Source organism: Balaenoptera physalus (genome assembly GCF_965194825.1).
Source record: "Balaenoptera physalus genome assembly, chromosome: 2".
Taxonomy (NCBI): domain Eukaryota; kingdom Metazoa; phylum Chordata; class Mammalia; order Artiodactyla; family Balaenopteridae; genus Balaenoptera; species Balaenoptera physalus.
In genome coordinates, this window is record NC_138883.1 from 141,840,907 (window position 1) to 141,864,512 (window position 23,606).

The 23,606-nt window shown below is 53.2% G+C and overlaps 1 long non-coding RNA gene across 1 annotated transcript; it reads left to right on the forward strand.

The window, feature by feature from the left end:
• The first annotated feature begins 2,717 nt into the window (after positions 1–2,717).
• On the forward strand, positions 2,718–23,606 carry LOC309654744. The gene is made up of 3 exons (XR_014260429.1): positions 2,718–2,905; positions 12,973–13,036; positions 19,951–23,606. It is a non-coding gene; the product is annotated as an uncharacterized lncRNA (long non-coding RNA).

The following is a 23,606-nucleotide window of genomic DNA, read 5'->3' on the forward strand; positions in this document are numbered from 1 at the left end:
CTGCCACATACTTATACACCTACATGTATGTTATTAGAAGTATAATTTACATATAGGAACAGATCATAGGTGTACAATGCATTTACATCCATGTAACCAACACTCAAGATAGCATTTCCCTCACTCCAGAAACTTCCCTCCTGCCTCTTCCCAGTCAATCCCTCCCCAACCCCCTTCAGATATCTCTTACCATGGATCTGTTTGACCTATCAAGAGTGTCAAATACATAGAATGTATGCCAGGACTTCTTAGGAGATTTCGTGTTTGTGGTCACATCGGACTCGCGTTAAACACTTTCTCCTCAGATGGGCCCAGAAGTCAGACCTGTAATTAGATTTTTTTGGTGGGGCAGCTGGTTTGAGGTGGTCTTCCTTCAGGACAGCCCTGGTCTCACCCGAGGTCTGTTAATGATCAGGGGACAGGTGAAGCTCACACATTGCAACTTGCCTCCCATCAGTGGCATCCAGGAGCTGATGGAGAGCTATTAATGGAAGGTGCCAGCTTTGCGCTAATTAGAACTTCCTTTCAGCTTCCATCTGCACAGGCACTGGAGCCCCTCACCGGTCAGCCTCACCTCCCCCCACATCAGCTTGCAACCTAGTTTTTGTTCCCCCCATGAATTAGGAGGTGCTATGAGTGGAGCTGTTCTCCTCTGTCTCTGGCCAAATCCAGGTCCTTTGTGTGTTGCGGGAATGTGCGGGGAGTGGCATTTCTTGAGCCTTCTCTGTCTTGTTAGGGTGGAGATGGACTGCAAATTGGAAAGGGGGTTGGGTACCACGGCCACTCCCCCAGGTTAGGCTGGTCTCACACTCTTCGACTTGGGTTTATTTTGAAAAGGACCTTTCTCCTCTGCCCTCTGGAGAGTGTGGCTTCAGATCCTTGTTCCCTCCATTACCCAAATTCCTGGTGTCTCTCAAGTCTGGTTGTACCCACCCCATCTCAACCTTCAGCTGCCATCATTGCTGTGTCAGGCAGCCTGAGGGTGGCGGCTGTCTCCCTGATCTTCTTTTTCTTCTGAAAAAGCCCAAACTTTTTTTTTTTCATTTTGCTTTTTCTTTCTTTCACCTCCGGTCCAATGGACATAATTTTTTAAGTGGAGGTTGTTTTTTATAGAGATTTCGTTAAAAAAGAAAAGAAACATTAACGTCACATTCACGTCATTTAAAGAAAAAGCATCTCTCAGCTTGGACGTTGGGGGAGTTACAGCTTCCTGTGTGATTATCAATTGGGATAAAATCTCTTGCGGGAACCAGAGACAGGGGCATTTCCTAGTAATGCTCCTCTTTTTAGCTCCTGAATCCCCCCAGGTCTCCATTGGGGTTGTGCGTAAAAATATCATGCCCTTCCTGACCCTTCATCTCATTTTCTCCTGCCTGAATTATCTTGATCATAATACAGGTCACCCACTTCTTTGACTGTGTAGACTGGGATTTTAAAAATCAGGAGTGGATTATTAGCCAGCATGAGGCTTTACCAGGTTCCCTCAAGGTTCTGGACCCAGGCTAAAGAGGGTGGAAATGCCTCCGGGGTGCCCAGAGGGCTGCAGAAATTCCCCATCACAGGTCATGGGGAGAGCAGGAGGACGGGCTCTCCTCTGTGGCCTTTTCTGCCCCTAAGGGTGACAATCCTGAGTGGAGGCACTAGAATGGAGAACTCAGGACCATCCTGGACTGGGTTAATAATCCAGCAGTCCAAATTTCAGAAGGGCAGCAGCTGGGGGTGGGGTGGGGAAGGGATGCCCACACCTGTGAGGCAGGATTTAGGGGCATGCTTTCAACATTACAACTCAGTGTATCCTTCACAAGTCATATCACCTCTCTGAGCTTCTGTTTCCCCATCTGTGAAATGGGAATAAATAGTACCCACACCTCCAGGGGTCATGTGAGAATTAAGTAAAATATACAAATAAAGTCCTGGCATACAGTAGGTGCTGAGTAAATGACAGCTTTCTTCAGGGTCAGACAGGGGGTGCACATGAATGTCTGGATCTGAAATTCAAACCTCCACTTGCTGGAGACAGAATGAAAACACCAATGGATGTCCAAGAATCCCTTGGAAGAACTGACCAGTGCCTGCCATGCCCACTGGGCCCCTGAACTGAGAGGCAAAACAGAACTCCCAGGAGCACCCAGTTGTGGAAGGGGGGGCAGCGCTGGAATGGGTATAAAGGTCCAAGCTTGGCTGGCTGGGGAGAAGGACACACAAATGTCTATAGCCTTGAAGGGAACAGATTAGGAATTGACTTTCGAGGCCAAGAGGGCGTCACCAGCAGGTCCTTGTTAGTTCAGCGGTTGGGGATTTCTAACAGCTGGCGCCTGGGATCCCAGCTCCGGCAGGTTCTGGGTCTCAGGACTCATGAACATTGCTGTCGGGGCTCAGGGTGGGGGGGTAGTCAGGATCGTTCCGGGGCGCTGGCTGGCAGGCTTGCGCGGTGTGCTGGGCCCTAGGTGCACCCAGATGCCCCATCTCACGGTTCTCCATTTCCGGAGCTCCAGCTCCCAGCGAGCAGGGTTTCGCTCCGGAGGGCGGGCCTCCAGCGGCATACTTGCGGGTGGCTAAATGCCTGGCCCGCTGGCCGGTAAGGAGCGCCGGGCCAGAATCCCCCTTAGCCAGTACCCCACCGGGCTTCCCTCCTGCGTCCTAGGCGGGCGAGACTGAGGCGCAGAGAGCTGGGCTGTGGTCATGACCTGGAGGACGCATGTGTCCCCACCCCACCTTCGAGTGGACGCGGGCGCGCTTCTGGGCGGGCATGGGGGGTGCCTGATGTCTCCGCTCTGTTTTACAGCTACTCCCCTGCAAGCGCTTCCCTCTTCGACGCCGTTCCGCCTGCGCTCGGCGCCCTCTTCGCGAGCACGAACTACCTGCGGGCACCGGCTCTCTCGTAGGAGGGCGCACCGGAGGCAAGGTGAGTGGCCAGAGCCAGGGAATGGGAGGAGGAGCTGCCTGCCTGCACCCCAACTCTGCCCTGGGTGTCTCCAAGAGTGGGCTCGCCGGCCTGCAGCCCGGAGGTTGGGCGATTCCAAGATCAGGACGGTGGAGCGGCTGTGTTTTAAGCTGGGTCACCAGAAAGGCCCTAACCCTCCTCCCTAAGCCCAGATGCAATGTCAAACACACACGCGCAACGCCCTGTGAAATGGCATTAACAATACACTTAACTGGCTTGTGGTGCTTTGTGATACAATTCGGCAGAGCTGGCGCAGAGCGCGATGTATAGCACACAGTAGGCCCCAAGTAAATGGCGGCTGTGACGGTTCTGGCCTCCGACGCGGCTTCTTGGACACCCGGGCTCCCCCCGTCGGCTTTCCGCGGGAATCGGAGGCGCGCAGTAGCCAGCGCCTTGCCCCTCCGCCTGGGGATGCGCGGCCGGCCCCGGAAGGGCTGGGGCCTGTGCCCGCGCCCCCAGTCTCTAGGCTAAAGAAAAGGTAGTCACCGGCACAGACTCGAGTGCCGCAGTGGGGCACGAGCCCAAGCAAAGCAAGAATCCTTTTTAAGCATTCACACCTCGTGTACACCCGGGCACTGCCTGGGCCAACGCCCTTCGTAACCAGGAGCGCCCCCAGGCCCCGCGGCGGGGGGAGGGGGGAGAGGGCGCAAACAGGACCCGGGGCTGGCCGAGGTCGGCGTGAAAGACGGCAGGAGGCCCGCGGCCGTGACCCCTGGTCTGCGCTGAGACTCGAGTGGGGCGCGTTGCGGGACGGGGAGGCCATTTTGAGAGCTCGAGGAGCGGCGGCAAGATGGCTGCGTGGGCACGAGGTAGGTCGCGGCGCCGCGGCCCTGCCAACCCCCTCCTCGCGCTCGCCTTGCCGCGGGCCCACAGAAGCGGAACGCGCGTCGAGCGCGCCCGGCCCCGCAGTGTCTCGGCCGCCGTCCGCCCCGGGCAGGCCCTCCGGGTATTAATTACCCCCGGGGGGGGTGCCTTGCAAGAGAACGGCCGCAGTCTTCCTTCCCACCTCCCTACCGGACCCTCCGTCGCGGCTGCCCGCGCGCCCCCCAGGCCGCCAAGTGCGCTCCCGGCCGGAGACGAGGAGCCCCGCGGTGCGCGTCGCGGCGGCGGAAAAAGAGACTTCCGGCCCGAGCCCTCCTCACTTACCTGCCTCAGGCAGGGGCGGAGACGGCCTTCCTCTCGGCCCGAGCGGGTGCAGCCGGGCTTGAGCGGGCTGGGCTGGAAAATGTCGTTATTTTGGAGCCCGGAACCGCGGGCGCTTCGCACTCTTTCCTTATTTCCGGGGAATGTCAGGCGCATGGTTAATGCCCGCTTTTTCTTGAAACCGCGAGGCCCGAGTGGCGAGCAGACCGAAGCCACCCTTCCCGGGACTGTGTGTGCTCCGGAGCGCAGTGATAGCGGGGGCCGAGGAACAGAGAGCCCCGTCGATGGGGGCGGCGGTCTAGCGAGGGCCTCTGCGTCGCCGCTGTGGTTGGGGGCAGGCCTAGAGGCTCCGTTCGCATCCTCTGGGGCTGCTTCGGGTCCGTTGCTTCCTCCGCTGGCCCGGTGGAGCAACTTTGAGTTCGCCCCCTCCAGGCCTCCGCCCAAAGGTCAGAGCTGTGGCTCTTCTGTGCCCTCCGCCCCGCCCCCTCCACCAGGTTGAATAATTTAAGCTCAGTCGCGGTTCTAACTGCCCCAGTTGACCCACCGCTACCCTAAAGCAGGTTCCACGCGTGTGCATTTGTACAGACCGACCAAGGAGCTCCAGTAACGTTAGTTGTGTTTGAGTCCTGCTTTGTGCCTGGTCCGCTGCTAAGCACTTCATGTGCATTTGGGCCTCAGCTTGATAAGTAGGGTGATGATTCCCTCTTTGTGATTTTGGCCGTAGCTAGGATGCGGCAGAGCCAGGGCCAGGATGTAGATTCAGGGCTGTCTGCCCCAAAGCCTGAGTTCTTACCCACAGGCTCAGCACTTGCATACATACAACAGACACATGGACTCGTCTGTTGTGTCTCATCTCTCAAACAAGCACCAAGCCTGTCCTGAATCGAAGCCCCCATCCCCACATCACATATGAGGGCTCACATATGAGGACTCTCCTGTCACCTCATCCCCAACCTCCTGGCATAAAGCTCTGGCCTAAAATAGATGTTCTGATTTAATACTGTGGTTGTTCTGAGCCTCCTGGCAGCCAAGACAAAGAAGAGTGTATGATGGTTTATAACCTTGTTCAAAAAAGGAAGCTCATCAGGATTTTTAGAGATATGAACATTTTTTTCCTCCATAAGATTTATAGAAAATTTAAAGCTTGGTGATTATGTAGGTCAACTGCTCATGTCACAGATGAGGAACCAGCCCAGAGAGATTAAGTAATTTTCCCCAAGGTCATGAAGTTAGCTGGCAGAGCAAGGAATGGGACCCAGGGCTCCTGATTCCCAGTCCAGTTTCCAGCCTCTCAGGAGCGGGCTTTAGTGGGCTTCTCAACAATGGTTTAGTTGTTTTTAGTGACCCCTCAATTCTCCACTAGAAACTCCTCAGACCTGTGTGCTGTCTTCTTCCTTCCTTTGCCCCAGTTCCTAGTGCTAGGCTGGGCTCACCATTGTGGGTGTCTGTAAATATCTGGTAAATGAGTGAGTGGATCTCTCTCTTAAAGACTAAAGCTCTGTGCTGCGGAGATAGGGGTGGTGGTGGAGAGATGTTCTGGTTTCAGTCCTCTGGAGGGACTTTGTTTTTTGAATGTTACATTCCTGAGCCCATGAATTCCCTAGACCTCTCTCTTTTGGCAAATGGTGTGAACTGGGTAGTGTATTTCCCCTTTTGGCAGTTGTCCGGCTCCTGTCGGTCCTATCACATTGTTGGACCTAACGGGAAGGGGTTATTTTTCTCTTGTTTTTATTTATTTGTTTTATTTTATTTTTGTTTTGGCTGTGCTGCGTGGCATGGGGGATCTTAGTTCCCTGACCAGGGATTGAACCCATGCCCCCTGCAGTGGAAGCGTGGAGTCCTAACCACTGGACCACCAGGGAATTCCCTGGGTCATTTCTCTCTTGAAGGGACATGTTGTCAGTGAGACCTACAAGTCCCTTTATGTGAACTAAGGAGGGTTTCCCGATGGCCTCAGCACAGCTGCCGTGAGGCCTGGTAGATCCGTTCTTTTGTCCTCTTTGGGTAGAGAGCCCCCCTTTCTGTGCCTTCCCAGGTTTGGTTCCTGTGGCTTAAGTACAAGTCATAGAATGTGGCTCATCAGATCCCCAGAACTTATACAGATTAGCAGATTTTCATGCCTCCCAAAAGGTAACCTTTGAACCCCTGGCATGATAACTGTCAGTGCTGAATAAATTTGGTGAGCCTGCCATAGACCAGATTCTCTGGAAATTTGTACTGGAAACTTGTCACCCCTGGTGTGTGGGGAGGAGGTCTGCTTCTTGGTGAGCAGCCCCTATTGACAGAAATGCTCCAACAGATCCTAGCCAAATCCTGACCATCATCTTTGGGAAGGCTCTGCCCAGGCAAAACAGGGTGGAGAGCTGAGGCCAGTTTATAGCTAAAGCCCCAGCTCTGGAAGGAAAACAGGGTTCAGCTCCCCAGATTAGTTACTGTCTACAAGGATTAAAGGCCCCAAATAATGGCTGGCCTCTCCCCTCCTCCGTGCCAAGGGAAGACATGTAAATACAGCCGCACGCCAGCTTAGGCAGTAGATGTGTATAAATCGAATTTAGCAAATCAGATCATGGTTTAAATGCACTATTTAAAGCAGTCCTGCAGGGAAGCCTTTTACAAAGGGAATAATCATTTTGTGATGCTAATCATCAGCCTCCAATCTATCTCCTTTGTAAGTTCAGATGTTGGTGCACTGGGTGTTCTGAAATTGGGGCGCTCTTGTGTAGGGCCCGGGTGATGGCTGTCTGCCTTCTTTTTCTGACCTCTCATTTTAAATGGGTGCATGTCCTTGTTCTCACTGGGGGCCTCAGGATGCTTGTCACTTAGTCTGATAGTTCTCATCCATCCCACTCATCTTTTTATAATCGGATAGAGCCCACCATTCAGCTGCTCCTGGCTCCTTTTCTGAGATTTTCACCCTTCCTGGGGGGGAGATATAAGCCCTGCTGTTCTCAGGGTATTAGAACCAACTCCCTCTCTGAACTGAACCTTCTTTTGTTTCCCTGAGCTTCTGGTACCCCTGGTGCTGATCATAAAGAAGATCTTAGAGTTGACGGGACACACACCAGCCTCTGAATTTAGTAGGTGAATTAAATGCAGGCACCCACTTGCTGAATAGGCACTGTCCAAAATATTCTCCCCATTCACAGCGAAATAACTGAGGCCTAGATGTTAAAGTGACTTTTCCCACAAGTTAAAATCGGGACTCAAAGGAGAACCTGTCTCCTAATTGCTATAAAAGTGTTTTATACACTGAGCCATAGTGCCTTTCTTTGCAGAGAAAATATAATCAGAGACCATCTGGGTGGGAGAGGAAGAGAATGAAGGGAAAGAGATGGATCAGAGTGGAATAAAGGAAGTGGGCAGGAAGCTGGGGGCCGCAAGGAGCCTGACCTTGCTTAGCTCACAGGCCCTGATATAGTGTCTTTGTCAATGCTGCCACTATTGGCGCGTTCCTCGGTAATTATGACTGTGTGTTGGCATGGCGACTCGGAGTAAGAAGACTAGAAGCACTGGGTAAATGCACGACTTGTTCTTGCCTTCTAAAGCAGAGAGGAGCTTTTGTGGGTAGTTCCTCCAGGGAGACGTGGTAGAAAAATCACCAGACCCAGTGCTGGAGTGTGGGTATTTACAGCCCGCAGGAGCCAGGTGGCCCTGCTCAGGGGTGGCACACACAGAGGTCTTCATGGAGACTGGCCTCCCGTGCAGAGATCTCCCAGAACCTCCCTTCTGTTCCTTTCTGTTTGTCTTTGTTCTGGAGCTTGTGCTGTCAAGTATATCAGTTTCTACTCCTCTCCAGGTTGTCTATTTCAAGTAGGTTTAAGTTGCAGTCCCCCTGAATTTGATTTATCGTAAAATGATCTATTTCATAGGCCATGAGTATTTATCAGGAGGCTGAAAGGAAAGGCTGATGGGCCCAGCTGTAGGGATGGAGTTTGGGGCCTCCCTTTCTACACTGGAGCCCTCTCCTTAGATACTTGGGTCACATCCTCATCCAAAAATGGGGGACGTTGCTGGAGTCAAGAGTTGCGCTGTCCAGTATGCTAACCACCGTTGGTCTCATGAGCTGTAGTCAGTGCAACATGCCGAAATGATAATACTGGGTTAAAATATATTATTAAAATTAGTTTTACCTCTTCTTACTTTTTGGTGTGGCTTCTAGAAAATTTTAAAGTGATACACGTCGCTCATATTTTCATTGAGCTAGACTAGAGAATCGAGACCTCTTCCAGCCCCAATGTTTAGTAACTAATCCTGATCTACCCCTGGCAGGTCTCTGGCGACAGAGAGTTCTGTGCATGGAAAAGCCAGGCCTCTGGTACAGCCTCTTAAATGGGGGTTAAGGACTGGGGGTTACCCCTCAGTCCTTTGAGGCAGAAGGCCTGAATCCACAGGCAGCATCATGTTTTTCAGCTTTTAGGGTGGGAGGAAGAAGGCCAGTGGGTAACCCCCAGAAGAGTCTTTGCTTGGAGGTTTAGTAGTGCCCTGTGGAGTTTGTATGGGCACAGATGTAGATGACAGGAGGGTTGTCCCAGGGGTGGAACACGCCCCCCCCCAGTTCCTGACCTCGAAGTGATTTCATAGTCTCCCAGATGTGTGGAAACCACAGGGCATGAGAAGGCAGCCATGTATCCCAGGTTTGTGCCAAACCACTTAAAGCAGGTTTCCTTTGGCCCGAGGGCTCCTCATTGCCCCTCTCCTGGCTGCCCCCCCCCCACCGCCCCGAGTCTCTGCTGCTCTCTGTGAGCTGAAGCTTCTGGGATGCGCCTTGGCTCAGAGCCAGCGTCTTCTTGGAGAAGCCTCCTGCCCTGGCTCCTTGCCAAGCCTCGGGTCTTCAGAGAGATGTTCTGGGGAGGCGCTGGGCTCATCCTGCTGTCAGAGGGCAGAGAGGCCTTCTCACCTCGGAGGACTCCTGGCTGTGGGTCCAGCCTTGCTCGCAATCACCTCCCCGTCTCAGAACTTCAGTTTCCTACCCTAGACTGGGTTAAGGGCCTCTGAGCTCCAGTAACCCTTGAGGTTATGAAAAGAAGGCTCCTCACATGAGCCGGGGAGGTGAGGAATAGGCAGCCAGGAAACCATAATGAGTCATGATAATGGTGACAGGAACCATTTATTGAGCACTTACGTGTGCCAAGTTCTGCGATAACGCTTTGCATACTTTACCTCCTTTAAGGCCTGTCTCCTGGGGAGCAGAAAGAGTAATAAAAGTAATCTAGGGTCTGCCCTTCTTTTCTAAGCCAGATGCCATTGGGGTGATTGCATGGCGTGTTTCAGAAGCTACAGCCCTTGGGTAGGTGGCGTCTGAGTCCTCTGTGAGTCCTCATCTCCTAAGGAGTCAGCCTGCGCTTCGGGAAGCAGCAGGAGCTCATTTGGGTTGCTAGAGGATGGCTCTCTAGTGTCTCCTGCTTCGGACTGGCAATATACTTGGATGATCCAGGTAGGAAGGCTGAGTGCTAGGCCCCTGGGAGCCTCGGTGAGATGCTCAGAGGCGTGAGAAGCATCCCACCCACTCCTGGCTTTCTCCTAATTGTCAGCGTGGTCCATAGCCTGGCTGTGCTTCAGTCTGTAAAGTCAGGGCTTGACTCAAGCCCACCAGTCTGCCCATGGTGCCAAGGGATTGCACCTGCCTGGGACGAGGTTGAACCTCTGCCTTCTGCAATGTTACATCCCCTGAGGTAGCATTCTGTCTTCCGGAGAAGGCAAAGGTCTCCACGTCCTCTGTCTAATCTCATCTGGTCCTTAAACAGAGAACGTTAGACCTTCTTCCTGATTCGCCCAGTTTGGTGGCACAGGACAGGAGAGGTGGTGCGTGCCTCTGAGGGCGTGTCATTTCCTTGGGGGGCGCTGGGAGGCTGGGAGTAGAAAGAGGGAGGCCTCCAGTTTACAGCCACCCCTCCCTTTGAGCCTGCAGCTTCCTTTAAGCCATGTTTAGTTGTTTCTAGTCCTCTCTTCTCTCTTCTGCTGTCGGATCTTAGGCTTCAAGATCATGGTGGAAATCAACTATACTTCAGGTAAAAAAAGAAAAGATCATGACGGTGTGAGGAAGTGCGTGTGGCTCAGTGAGTGTCGGGGTCTGTGTGACCTAGTTCAGACCCCTGGGGCACACTATCTCACCTCTCTCTCTGAGCCCGTTTTCTCATCTGCAGACTTGGGGATAGTAATACTTACCTTGTGGCACTCAAGAAGTGTCAGTTTGCATCTCCCACCTGCCGCCTTGGAGTGGGTATGTGTGTGTTGGGGGGAGGCGGGGGCTGAGCACGAGTGAGCCAGCACGGCTCTGCCGCAGGGGACCATCTCACCGGTGGGCCACACGTCTGTAAAGAGTGAAGACGCAGGGGAGGCGGCGATCGGGCTCATCTCTCTGTCAGTCACTCTGCAATAAGTCATGGCGTTTACTGACTGCATCAGCTCCCAGCTCCGAGGTCCAGAGAGAGCCCCAGAAGAAGCCCTGACCTGTTCCCTGACCCCTTGGAGCAGAAACCAGCCTAAGAAGGCACACATTTGAGGTGCACAAAGCTTGACTCAGGCCATGAGAGTTAAGAGAGCAGGCATTCGTGTGGGGTGGAGTCGTCAGAGCAGCCTCATTGTACCCCCAAAGGTCTTCTAGGCTGAGGAGGGGGGAGGACTCCCTGAACAGAGGTTCAAAGGTGGGCATGAGTCCTACAGGACTGAGTTAGAGATTTGGGTATGAAGAGCAGGTCAGATGGTGGCGGCCAAGAACAGTGACGATGGAGGGCAGGCTAGGGGAACTGGTCTCGTTACCATGTGCAAGGTGGGTGTGGGTTGCTGCCAGGCCAGCCTGAGTCGAGTAGACACATCACATCCACCGTGGGCCTCTCACCGCTGTTGGCTCTTGGCCTGGATGCCAGTACCTCCAGGGCTGTGCCGTGGAACCATCCCAGTTTGTAAGGGAACCGTGGAGCTCAGAAATTGGAAGTCTTCCCATACCAGGTTGTAGTTTTTCTACTGCATTCATTTATTCATTCAGCTTTCATTGAGCACTATGTGTCAGGCTCTGGGCAATGCCTTGGGGATACAGAGAAGAAAACCACCGTCCCTTGCCCAGCACTTTAAAGCTTGTATAATACAGAATTTCATCTATCTCTTCAGAACAGGAAAGCTAGGCCCTGGGCGGGGGGTGTTGGATTAGCAGACACTGTGGGTATGACATTTCTCACCCATTTGCGGCTTCCTGGCTTTCCTGCCTGTCTCCATACCCCAAGAGCCTGGTAGAGCTGGGTCAGAGGCCATTTCATGCTTTGCCCTTGGTGACCTTAAGCTGCCATTTAGCCCGGGCTAGAACTTTTTTTTTTAATTTTAATTAATTATTTATTTATTTTTTGGCTGCATTGGGGCTTCCTTGCTGCCCGCAGGCTTTCTCTAGTTGCAGCGAGCGGGGGCTACTCTTCATTGCGGTGTGCGGGCTTCTCATTGCGGTGGCTTCTCATTGCGGAGCACAGGCTCTAGGTGCACAGGCTTCAGTAGTTGTGGCTCACGACTCTAGAGCGCAGGCTTAGTAGTTGTGGCACCCGGACTTAGTTGCTCCGCGGCATGTGGGATCTTCCCCGACTAGGGCTCGAACCCGTGTCCCCTGCATTGGCAGGTGGAATCTTAACCACTGCGCCACCAGGGAAGCCTGGGGTAGAACTTTAGTTTTCCAGATTCCATTGGTTCTTCATAGAACTGTGACCTCTCAATTGCCTTTTCTTCATTTAAGAAACAACTTTGGTCCTAGGAATCAGCATAGCAGTAATCTATTAAGATTTGCATTTGAGTGGTAAGGAACGTCTTAAATGCAATCAAATGATAAATTACCTCTGGATGAATTCATATACAGAAGGTTTCTCCTCAGAAGAAATCCAGCACTGTTTGGGGCCTCAAGGCCAGAATTCTCTTCTGGTTCTGCTCAGACTGGTTGGGAGGTGAGGCTGCATGTAAGTTAGCAACGGTGGGCGCTCAGATGCCTTCTCTCAACACATCTGGCGTTTGAAAGAGTCATGCATTTAGCCACTAGGTTGGAGCCCACCCTGTAAATGCATCCACCAGCTCTAAAGCCCAGACTACAGGATCTCATTCTCTCACTTGCCTCCCAGCAGGGGAAAGGCCAAACAGGTTTCATCTTATTGTTGTTATTACTGTTTTGGTGATTTTCTTGTTGAGGTCAATGCGTGTATGTGTTTAGAAAGATAAAACGCTAGGAGTTACATGGCATTTGTGGTCAAAGTACTTGTCAGAGATGTAGGAGGGACCATGCCACTTCCCGCTGCATGGAAGGTGGTTCCAGATCTTTGAATGGAGTCCCAGGTCAGTTGGAGACTCTCGGGGAAGTATCCTCCCCTCAGCTTCTGTATGGACAGGCCAAATGTTGCTGGTGGGCAAGATGAGCATATGTGAGACAGGCTTTCCTCTGTGGACAGGTAAGAGGCAGGTAGTGGGATGCAGAGCAGTGCTGGACTCCGCTTCTGAAACCTTCCATCTTTCCTTTCCTGAGAAACTCCAGAGAGGTTGGTGAGAGTGATTTCTCGGGAAGATGCAGTATGTTCTGCCTTCTGTGAGGGATGGGACAGTGGATGTCCAGCTACTGACAAGGAGTGGGCCTTCCCCACACTGGGTGGCCTCTCGCCCTTCTAGCTTCCTGTGCATGGCTCTCTTAGAGGCAGTTTGAATGAGTCTCATATGCACAGAGACTGGCCTTGGGTTTAAATTTGGTAGCCAGTTGACAGCACACGCTTTAGTCTCAAAGCCACATGGTTGATGTTTCCTCCAGGACAAAGTACACGCAAAGACCCCCGTGCTAGCCCCTGACGCCTCTCCAGAGAAGAAGCCAGGAGCACAGCTGTCCCATTTCCCGTTCTGTTCTAGTCTCACGTTCCTTCTGTCCTCTCCAGGACGTGCTCCAAAGTCAGAAGACAGGGAAAGGAGAAGCAGGAGCCCTGGTGGAAGAGTCTGAAGGTGGGTCCTGGCCAGATACAAGCCACAGGCTGTGTGTGTGTGTGTGTGTGTGTGTGTGTGTGTGTGTGTGTGTGTGTTTTCACAGGTCATTCCAGCGGCTACTTTGACCTGTCTACACAATGAGCTCTCCAGTTTGGAGAGGAAATTTAAAAAGGGAAAGTACACCTGATAGTTCTTGGAGCCAGTTGCCTATTAGGTTGGCTCATATGAAATTTCTTTTTTATAGATCAAAAACAGTCAAATATTGGTGATTTTGTATGGTTCAACCTAATACATTTCCACTGCTCTGGGCCAGTAGAGAGGGAGCCATTCATTCTCCTTTAGTCTCAGAAGCACATTTTAAAGAGTCTCTGAGATTTTTACCATTTGTATTCCTCTTCATCCTGCATGCCCTTCTCAAAATTATTTTAACTGCAGGAAGAAATCACCCCAACCTGTGGATTCTACTGTAAGAGAAAACTACCCCAGCAACGTTCCACTTTGCCCCAGCTTCAAGACATGTCTCAAAATGCAGGACAATCAAGATGACTTTCAAACACCTTTTCTTTCTATATTAAAAAAATCCTTCAGGGCAGCTCAGATAACCCTGACTAAGGGCTAAGACCAGTTCCAAACCTTTCTGTCTCAGGAGGCATTTGCTTCCATCTGGATGCCTGGAATGGTGTTGTACTTCACCTCCCGCATAGCTGATAGCTGTCCTGGGAGAGAGCGGGGGAGGAGGTTGTTGGGGAGCTGGCTTGCAGCCTCTCCATAACCTTTCAGCCACCCTGGTGCTGGGCGACCAGCGGTGTGGGCTTTTGACTGAATGCACTCGCAGTCCTGCATTCATTATGCCATTGTCAGCGTGTGTGTCTGGGGCTGCCTCTGGGTGTGTGTGTTTCTTTTTGTGTCTGCGTGTCAGTGTCAGGCTGTGCGTGTCTGTTTACGTCGGCCTGTCTAGGCGGGCTCAGTGCGACAAGGAGCTGGGGGCTGTTGGTAGGAGGGAGGGCATTTCAAAGCCCCAGATCTCCCCCTCAGGAATCTCAGGGGATTTATATACTGTATATATATTTACATGTGTGTTATAGATAGATAGATAGATAGATAGATGATAGATAGATAGATAGATAGATAGATAGATAGATAGATAGATGATAGATAGATAGATAGATAGATAGATATAGATGTCTATCTATCTATCTATATAGGGTTTTTGTGTGTGTGCTGCTCATTGTGTAGGGCTACACGAGAGTGTCTGGCCAGGTGTGGTGTAAGCAGCCAAGGGCCGGGTGAGCCCCATCTGCCAAGAGCTTACAGACTTGCCTTCCCACCTGCCCACCCGCCGTCCGTGGGGAGCCTGTCCCTTCGAAGCTCACGGTCTCCTCTCTAATTTATTAGCTGGGAAGGAGGAGAAAATGAAATGTTGCCTGAAGACAATGGCCGAGACAGCAGGTCCCACCCTGCACAGCCGCCAGCACCTCTCCCCTCAGCCCTGTCTCCTCCTCTGCAGTCAGGATCTGTACATTACATTGCTCAGTCAGCAGTAAGAGGAGAAAGAACCCCCAAACCAAGCTATAAAAAACACATTGGCCGTGGACATGCAGGGGTAGCTATAGGCTGTTGAAGGTGGGAGAGGGCAATAAGGCGAAGATTTGAGCCAGACTTTGTATCTGCTGGCCCAGTGGATACAAGGCCCCTCATCCACTCTGGGGTCCCCCACCTCTGAGTCCCGGGACTTCTCCCCGCTGCCAGACAGTCAGGGGAGGGGAGAGGGGCCCAAGGCAGCTGCAGGGGCTGTGTTAGTAAACACTTTCCTGGGTTCCCATTTTCTTCATCACCCCACCCTTCTCCACTCCTGATGCCCCATTACACACACTCCCCCCCCACCCAGCATCCCTTTTTCTGTGGCCTGCACAATGAGCTCATTGTCCTGGGTGTGATTTGAATAAGGGATCGGCAGGCCTGTTCCCAGCATTGTCCGAGGGGCTGGGAAAAACCCCAGCGCAGGCAGGAGGACCAGACCAGACAGAGACAGATGCCTAAATTAGCAACAAAGCTTTGTGCACGTCCCCCGGACAAGGGCTCGCCTTGTTTGCGTGGACTCGAGGGTGTGGAGCTGGCCGGCTGCTCGCATGTCTCCCCATGTTAATTAGTTTTGCATGCATGTCTGAGAAGGTGCCAGGGGAGAGTGTTTGCCTTTCCCCGGGAGGGGGACCTGTTTGTGGCTGTGGAGCTGAGCTGGGCTGGGCCTACCTGGGGAGCCAGGCTCTGAGCCTGGGTGGGAATCTTGGCTCCCCCATCCTGCTCTTCTGTCTGTCTGTCTTTTTAGGGGGACTTGGCTTTGCTCCCCATGCCTTCTCTACTGCTACCCCACCACGTCTGAAAGTTGGTTAGCTCTGACTACAGGGAACTCACTGGCTTCCACCCAGACCCGGGCCAGTGCCTGTCCATCTGGCAGTCTGTCTCCCACGACACAGGGCCCCCCGGGACCAGGCAGCAGAAGCGGCCAGTCTGGGCTCTCCTCCGTCCCCAAGCCAGATGGCCAGTCTGCTTATCGAATTACGGCCTCCCCTGGCCCCAGACCCCCGCCGCCCACAGTTGGGCCAGGATCTTGTTTGGGATATGACGGAGAAGCCCTCTTTTAGGCCCTCCAAGGGGCCTGGCCCTGAGCAGGAAAGGGGTCTGGTAGACAGGGCATGAGCATGTCCTTGTCAGTGGCTTGCTGTCTGACCTCAGGGAGACCAGTTCATCGAACACCTGAGTCTCAATGTTCTCACTGGCAAAACAATCGAGTGGCACTTCAGGAATCTCCTGGTTCCTTCCAACTCAGAAGGTCTGTGATGGTTGTGGTCATTTTAAACCTGTGTTGGTTTAGCACTCACTGATTGAGCATAATGACGGGAATGGGACCAGTGAATTCTGGCCAGGGATGGAGCAGGGGTTAGAGGAAGGATTTTATCGCTGTTGGCACTGGAGTGTGGGCCTCTGTTTTCGGAGCTGGTAGAGGATTAGGAGCTGGCAGAGCCCCTCTTCCCAGGTCCTCACAGAACCCAGCCCCAGCGGCCCAAGCCCTCCTCCTCCTGCCCCTACCCTGCAGTGGTGGGAGGCAAGCCCTGGCTCGGCAGAAGGGAGCTTGGCAGTGGCGGCAAATGGGAAGCTGGAGTGAGAGCAGCTGCTGGCCAAGGCCCTGGGTGTGTCCCGGTCGCCCCCTGCAGGCCCTGGCATGGGGGACAGGGCTGGGAAGGGGCTGGATGCCTGCCGAACTGGGCCTCTGGATAGCTTGCTGGGTCATGCCTTCAGAGTTTCCAGCTCTGTACAGCCCCTCACAGTACTGCGGGAAGGTCAGGGAGCAGGGGTGTGGAGCACGGCCCCTCCTGTTCAGGTACAGGAGTCTTAGGATCCAGCGACCAGGGGGTCTGGCTTCATGGCCCTTCCCTAGCCTTTCCCCCACTCTGCCCCACTGGCCCTGCCCTCTCATCACAGCTTCTTAGTAATTGAAAGTCTAAGCCTGGGACACTCACAGTCCAAAAAGCCCTGTGCCCAAACCTCCAGTTCCTTCCCGTTGGGTCTTTATGGACCTATTCATCTCATTTCTTACAGACCTGGTGAGTCTATGCAGACAGAAGGGAACTTCTCTTCCTGTGTTTGTGTTTTACATATTTGGGATGGCTTTGGTTCAGGAAGTGCTGGGGTTTTAGGGAAGAGCTTTGAACGCCCAAATTCCTTCTCTTGTCCCTTCTTTGCCAGCCTCCCCCATGCCTGGTGCTCCCTCCTGCTCTCTCTTATGTTGTGTGGGATGCGTCTTGCCCTGGAGTCCGGCAGCTGATTAGAGGGCCCCACAGAGAGCCTCTGCGATTACCCTCAGCAGGCGCTCAGTCCTGGCGGGGGAGGCCCTGGGCTCCAGCCAGTCCCCACCCCCAGTGCACTCACTCACTTCCTACCCCTCTCCCTGTCTCCTAGGCTGCTCCATCTGGGGATCTGGAGGGGAAGTCAGAAGCTAAATGAGGAAGAGTATAGAGGTTAGAACTCATGGTGGGAACAGAGGGTAGGGTCCACGGTAGGGGTGGGGGAGAGACGCAAGGCAGGCGGGGCCTTGGGAGAGCTGCCCACTGCCCTCGCTGCCCCTCCCCACTCCTCCCTCCTGGATCTTAGCTGCCTCAGCTGTAGCCCTGAGCGCCTTAATCTGGTGATCAGTGTGGTGCTCCGGGGAGGGCTGGCAGAGGCTTTAGGAGGTGACAGGGGATCTTGCGAGTCGCTCTCTGCTAACCAAGCATCACACAAAGCCAGGGAATCACATTCCAAGCATGGCTCCCCATTCCAAGGCTGGACCAGCATGGGTGGTACCCAGTGGAGGGCTGGGGCACGGGCCCTGCGTGCAGCTGGAGTGACCTTGTTCTTTGTTCCTCAGGAGGAAAGCTCCCAAGATTTAGGCTCTCTAGCCCTATCTGCATGGTGAAGGTTTTATTGTTTGGTAGCTGTCCCCATCCTTACCCCAGCCCCCAAATCCTCTGGCTTCCTATCCCAGTTAGGAGAAGCCATGTATACATTGCAGGTATTCCTTCCCCTGGTTAGCCAGGAAAATGCTGTCAGGGCTGGTCAGGGGGTAGGGAATTTGTTCTAGAACTAATCAAATGTGCTGGGCAGTATGCCTCCCCTGCTTACACTGAGCCCTGAGAGAACCCTGGGGAGGTAAGAAAATGAGGTGGGGATGCTAGGCACAAGCCCAGGTGCTTCAGAGCCTTCCAGCCCACCGGGATGGGGATGTCCCAGACCTGGGACCTTGGCTGGAGAGGAGGGACAAGGCAGAGGCCCAGATCGGAGTTCTGCTTCTGACATCAATCACCATACAACAGACCTCTGAATATCTGAGAGCCTTTTAACCCTCATCTGTAAAATGGGAACAATAATCCCTACCTCCCTATGGAGTTGCTAAACACTAAATAGGGTTCATTTTCCTTCTCCTTTTCCCTTAGGTATGGGGCAGGTATGAAGGAGTTGAGCTTCTCGAGGTCGGTTGATAAAGCTGTGATTTGGAGGATGAGGACAGCAGTGACATGCAGAATATTTAACCATGGGCACCGGCCAGTCAAATGGCAGCTGGCCCAAATCAGCAGCCCAGGGAGGAGGGCACAGCTGGGCTGAAAGGAGTTCATTTGTCTTTGTGTCTTTCTGTTCCATCACGTGTCTGTTCATCAGCGAGCGCACAGACTTCCCTCGAGGGCAGTTCCTGACGAGGTTGCAGGATGCAGGATCCCTGATCTCCTTTGCATTTTGAGCAGGTCAGGTCTGCCTGGCATGGGGCACCCTGCTCCACCTGGCAGAGGACCCAGCAACAAAGGGCAGTGAGCCGAAGTCCTTCCTAGCTCCAGGCCCTGCCCTGGCTACAGCTCTGACATCAGGCTCTGTGGGGACAAGCTTCGCCTGGAGGCTTTCACCCTCCTTACACCCACACAGGCTGCTCCTCCTCCCTGGCCCTTCTTCTCAAAAGCACTGGGGGTGAGGATTAGGGACCTGTCCGTGTTCTGATCCATCTCCTCATGCCTCTGTTTCCTCATCAGCCAGGGGAGGTTCGTGGTCCCTACCGTCTGGCTGTGGAGGATTGGGAGTGTGGTGGTGGCGTTGGTGTGGAACCCCATTCTGTCATCAAGGAAGGCTTCTGGTCCCATGGCAGCGCCTGCCCCAGCCCCAGGCTTCCCGAAGCCACCGCTTGACACATGGTGTGCTCTGCCAACAGTAGCTTCTTTTACCTGGTCCTTCTGTGTGCCTCGCTGGGTGAAATCCCTGCCTTTGAGGGCTCAGAATAGCCCAGTAGAGTGACAAATTGCATAGGAAGACACAGCCCTACCTAGCTGGAAGTCAGAGACTTGGACTTCCTTCTGGTCTTGAGTGAACCCCCTCCCTTTCTGGACCTGGAAAAGGAGCATTGGCTAGGATGGCATCTAAGGTCCCTTTTAGCTGTGACATTTTGTAATCTGGAAGTTTTTCCTGCTTTTTCTCTTCTGCTACCTACCAGTAACCCTCACCCCCAGCGCTCTGGCTCACAGGAAACCCAACCAGCATGGTCTCCTTCAAGTTGCCCTGGGATGCAGGGAGGCATTTCTGCACCCAGAGGCTACAGAAATGAAAACCCAGCTCACTGCTGGCAAGTGACGTGAGGCTGGGACGTGACCTGTCCTGGGGCGAGACTTTGGCCAGAGAGCACAAGTCTTAGCTGAGTTTGTTCCCGGCTTCTGATCTGGAGCCTTCTCTTCTGTTTCCACGTGCTCTGGCTAGTCTTTGTCCTGTGGCTCGGTTTGCCACCAGGTGACCCTCACGATGGGTTTGCATTGTTCGCCTTGGGACTTGCCCTCTCCTACTTCCCTTGGCCAGGCTCTTCGGACTCCGAAGATCCAGGCCCCAAGAAGCAATCCATAGGGGAAATGCTGCTTCTCAGTGCCTAGCCCCTCTCCCCAGGACCCCCAGCCAGGTGGCTCTGCCACCAGTACAGCTGACACAAGTGCAGGCCACAGAATCAGGTGGACATGGGCTCAGGTCCTTGTTTAACCAGAGCTAGCCCTTAACCTCTCCGAGCCTCTGTTTTCCCATTTCTAAAATGAGGATCACCACACCTTTCTCATGAAGTTGCAGCGAGGCCTAGCAATGATATAGGTAAAGTTCCTTGAAAATGTAAGGTCGGTCTATCTTACCTTCTCATCCAAGCTGAGCCTTCAAAGGCCACAGACATAAACCATTGTCTTTCCTGACCTCTCGCCTTTGAGTTTCAGCCTGCTCTGCTGAGGAGGTTTGGAGACAACCTCAAGCAAGCTCCTCCCCCCTAGCCCCAGGGAGCAGAAATACCTACTTTCAGCCCTAATAATACCTGAATGAGATTTATAGGACATCTTCCTCCCCAGAGTGCAAAACTCCCTCTCACATATTATTTCTCTTATCTTTAGATTGTCCTGTGAAGTGTGATGGGACAGCCTCTTTTCACCTTCTCTGAAAATGGAGACAGGAGGAACTGTGGGTCTTGCCAAGGTCACAGGATTGGAATACAGAGCCATGCCGCTCCAGGACACTCAAGATCATCAGAAGGGGAAGAGCCAAGCAGAAAGGGAAGACGCAGTAGACATTGACCTGAGGCTGCAGCAGTCAGGGGCCAGGATGGAGGAGGAGGACTGGGGCAGAGGGCATGGTGCAGGCTCCGCTCCCATTCCTGCTCCTGTGGGACTTGGCAGGGGACCTGGGGAAACATGCCCCAACCCATCCTGCGGAGGTCTTTGCCTTTGACCTGTTGGCCGCCATTTTGGGCCTTGTCACATCGTGTGCCTGTTTCGTCCAAGCTGCTCTAACCTGGCCTCCAGCAAACAGAAGCTCTTCGCCATCCACATTTCCACCCCGGAGGACCGAGGGCTGCTCGCTGGGAGGTTGCCAAAGCAAGGGGCTCCAGCCTTCTAGGAGTTAACAACTCCCTCTCCCCAGCGGTCCTCCCCTTGGTGCTCCTCTTTCTACCTCCTCCTACTCGCAGCAGGCAGGGCCTGGACCTGGGAGCCATGCCGCTGTGCTGTTGCCAGGGGAGCCGGGAGCCAGATCTGAGCTATGCAGGGAAAAGGCCTGGCCTGTCAAACTGGCTGAGATGAACCGCCGCCGTCCCCATGCAGCTGGGCTCAGACGTGTCTCAGCTCTTGTTCTGTGCCTGAGAATGGCGAAGCCCAGTGAGGTTCAAGGGCAAACTCACTATTCATTAGTCAGGGGTTCTTGACGTCCGTCTCTCCCAGGGATGGGTGCCCCCCTCCGCCTCCCTTTTTCTCTCCCTCCTGTAATACATTCCTGGGTGCCTTTGGTGAGGACTGCACACCCTCCTCCTCCTCCTCCTGCCCAACTCTTCTCCAAAAGCCCCTGAATAAACTCCCCCCAAGGAGACCAGGCAGGGCAGAGACAATGGCCGCAGGAAACCATTCAGGCGGGACTCCAGCCATGCTGGCCCGCCCTCCACTCCCAGTGCCCCTGTGGGCCCCACTCCCCTCTGACTCAGGGCACCCCTGGACTACTAGCCCACATAGGTCTGGATAGGGCAGAGCCACTGGGCACTGCCCTCAGGACAACAGGTCAGTCCAGTGCTACTCGGTGGGCTCCTTGGATGCCTCCATGGCCTGTATCTCACATAGCTGGCTATCTTGGTGCCTTTCTCTACCATCATGTGTCTATTCTAAGACACTCTCAAACACTGTTGGTTGGAAAGTGTGAAGTGTAAAGGACACATATACTTGGTTATAAACAAATTGCACTGCTAGAAATTTACTATATGGTTAACATGCAAAAGTTCCCAAAGAAGAATGTACAAGAATGTTCATCAGAGCATTTCTTTTTTAAGAATGTAAAGAAATTGAAATGAACCTATGGTCCATTCATACTGTGAAATACCATGCAGCTACAAAAATTAATGTGGTGGGTCTCTATATATTAGCTGATATGGAAGGCTGGCCAGTGTATATTGTTGGGTGAATAGAATAAATCGCAGAACAGGCAATAGAATATGATCTTATTTGTGTGTATTTAAAAGTCGTAAGTATGCTTATATATGAAGAGATTCTGGAAGTATGTATTAAAAGTCTACCTCTGGGGAGTGGGAAGGGATGAATGCACTCTTCCATCTTCTTTCCACTTTTATTGAGAAATGTAAAGAGGCTATTTAATATAGTAGGCTTAACTTCTATTAACCAACTTGGAGTAGGAGCTCCAAGAGAATGGTGGTGAGGTTGTAAGAAAAAACATCCCAGAAACTATGCCATTGGCCATTTTCAGGCCAAACAATCACATGTCATCGTCATGGCTGTTATTGTTGTTAATTAAAAGCCTATCAAGTGCCAGGCTTAGTACTTTGGGGTCTGGCTTAGGTGGGTATCATTATTCCAGTTTCCCCATGCTGAAGAGTAGTTGACTGGCTTGTCCAAGTTCCTCAGCAGGGATTGGGTTGTTAGGGGGGATCCCAGTTCCACTGAGAGTAGACACGTTGCCCCTTCGCCTTCAGGAGCTGCCTGTTTGGGGGGGTGCCTTGGAAGCCCCAGTCATGTGGCCCCCCGACACCCACCTGGTCATGCGGTGGAGGGGGGGCATTGCCCCCTTCTGCCACTGCCCAATAGAGGTCTCATTGTGTTGGGGGCCATTGGGCTTGGGCCAGCAGGAGGAGTGGGCAGGGCTATCAAAGGCCTTATTTGCATAAGCAGCATGTGTCCTGAGAGAGAGATCACCACACGGAATGTAGAGCCCTTTGCCTTCCCTGTTTACTTCACCCCAGAAAAAGTAAATGGCCCAGCAAGTGTCTCTGAGGAACAATACGAGGCTCTAGGAGTGGGAGGCATGGGTCTGGCTACACAGGAGGCAGGCCAGGACCTTGCCACTGCCACCGGTGGAGCTCTCCATTGGGCCCCTGATGGGCCTGGGTGGAGTGGGGGGAAAAGATGCCATGGATCTGGATCAAGCAGCCGCCCAGAGGGCCCTGGGAAATCCGTGGGGTAGCAGGGTGGTCCCTGGGGCCTGAGCGGCACCTACAGTCAACCCAAATCAGCTGTGGAGCCTGCAGAGAGAGCAGGAAAGAAGAATTAAAAATAGACCACATGCAGAGGGGTGCAGTGACTCCTCATAACTTGATAGGCTGTCGATATTATTGTTACACCCATTTTACAGATGAGGACACTGAGGCCCAGAAAAGTTAAGTTATAGGTCCCAAGTCACACAGCCAGTAAGTGCCAGGACTGAGATTCAAAACCACGTCTCTTGGACCTCAAGTCTGTTACTCCAAACCCCAAAGAGATCCTGTTTGGCTTGGCCACTTAGAGGAGGTCCCCAAAGCTGCAACCCCTCCTTGCCTACCCCCATACATAGAGAGATATTAACCCCTCCTCTGCAAGGTCACCTCCTCAAATGGCTCCTTGCCTGGGGTCCTCCCCCAATTTTACCTAATGCCATCTATCTCCTGCAGTATGCCTGGCCCTGGACTGGGCAGTGGAGTGGTGGGGAGGAAGATTGTAAGACTTTGGTTCGTATAGCCTCTCCTCGGAGTTGTCCAGGGTCAGTAGGGTGGTCCAGATGGACTTCCTGGGGGTGGTGGCCTGGAGGCAAAGATATAGCCCAGCTGGTCAAGACAAGCGTGAGTGAGCATTGGAGAGTGGGGGCTGGGGACTGGGGAAGGCCCAGGGCTTCCACCTGGTGGGAAATGGGAAGTGGGAGTGGGTGGGGTCAGAGGGTCTAAATGCTGCAGCTTCCCAGTCCCCTGGCTGCAGGTCACCTACAGTTCTGCAGATTCTGCTTCTCCCCTGACCTGAAGGGGCCTTACAGGAAGATGAGGGCACTCCTGGGCTTGCCCCAGTGCTTCACAGAGGCTGGCCTGATGAGGACCTCAGGGAAAGCTGAAGCTGCAGAAGCAGAAGTGGGAGAGCAGAGATCTCACTCAGGCAGCTGGAATCACTGGGACTTTTCCAAGGCCAGTGGGTCCCCCTGGATGGTCCTGCGGGAGGACTAGAGCAAGTTCTGAGAGAGAGGCCTCTTCCCATCCTGTAAACCTCACCTCCCTGTTCCCAGCCCACAACAAATAAAGTTTCTTTGTAAAGCC